Source organism: Lemur catta, chromosome 2, assembly GCF_020740605.2.
Source record: "Lemur catta isolate mLemCat1 chromosome 2, mLemCat1.pri, whole genome shotgun sequence".
Lineage (NCBI taxonomy): Eukaryota > Metazoa > Chordata > Mammalia > Primates > Lemuridae > Lemur > Lemur catta.
Window position 1 is genome coordinate 33,674,240 of NC_059129.1, and position 1,396 is coordinate 33,675,635.

The 1,396-nt window shown below is 51.6% G+C and overlaps 1 pseudogene; it reads right to left on the reverse strand.

Annotated features, from left to right (window-relative positions):
• Nucleotides 1-805: 805 nt before the first annotated feature.
• Nucleotides 806-1,396, reverse strand: LOC123632654 (annotated as a pseudogene).

The window sequence follows — 1,396 nt, forward strand, 5'->3', positions numbered from 1 at the left end:
ACATGTTGTCAGATTTAACCTTCCACAGACACAGGGCTTCTCCTCTGTGAGGAGGGCCTCCTCTGGCGAGTGTGTGTGTGAGGGGTGCTCTCCCTAGCGGGGAACTGTGGTGGGCATGCACCAGGGTTATGACTGGGACTGTGTCCTGCACATAAATACCTGTGAGAACAGAACTGGGACTAAGACAGCAAGGGGATGTATTCTGCAGGAGGTGGTAACCAAAAGGCTTGGCTATACAAAAGGATTCTGGGCATAACGATCTTAGTAGAGCCAGCAGGGGACTCTGGTTCTCATTAAACCTGCCTTACTTGCTACTCACCACAACCCCAAATCTGAAGGCCCAGCCTTTTTCTACCTAGGGCACCTCACCAGCAAGTAAATGCTACAGGACCTCAGAAGCCCGTGGTGCTAAGAATGGAGACTCTAGTCAGAGAATGTGGTCAGTCCTCGTGCTGGGGTTCTGGGAAGCAAGTGGGCCTGCTCAGCACAGTCCCCAATCCCTGGGAGCGGCTGTGTGTGAGAGGTAAAGGTGCGGGTGGCTTGGGCACACTGACTCCCTCTGAGGACGAGGCCCCTCACACCTGCAGTGGCCACGTGCGTGGAGGGTGGCACGGCTGCACCTGGGAGAACTGAGCACCCCAGGCAGCGTCCACACGAACCCCTTCCCCAACCCAAACGTCTTCCCCAGACAGAAAGGTTCAGGGTCCTGAGGCTTGACTCTTCTAAGGCTCAAGATAGGTTCTGTTTCCAGACTTGCTTGGCTTTGCTTGTTTTAAGGACTCCAGTTCAGTCCAATCCTCCACCCTCAGACAAACTGGGACAGGTTGGGGACTTTGATGTTGAGACCACCAATGTTGATGTTCTGAGGAATCTCAGACAGGTTGGTATTTTTCACAGCAGACACAGCCTGCACAGGGGCTGCCGAAAGGCCACCCTCGGATCTCTCCAGCCTGTTTTGAGCTTCAATCTGAGCCCCGATTTCATTCATGTTTGTTTTCAGCACCATCCCACCCATCACCACCTCCTGGAGGATGTAGTGCACTTTATCCAGATGGAGGATCAAATCCAACTCACACACATTTCGAAACACTTATCCAGAGTCTCCACAAAAACCCGGATGAGGTCCCAGATCCCAAGTTCACTTTCTGAAGAATCCACACAAAATACAAAGCAGAAGGTAACAGAGTGTCAGTAAATCAGTTTGTATTCAGAGCCACCGATCGATCAAATGTCCACGCTCCAAGAAGTTACAAATGTCAGCCCGCTTGAGGACTAGACGGAAAGTCTCTGGAACAATCTGCTGTTGAATTTCTTCTGGGAAATGCTGGTAGAAGCGGACCAGCCACGTCTTCCCATGATTGTTGAAAACCAGAATCACCTGAATCATCTTTGCCAG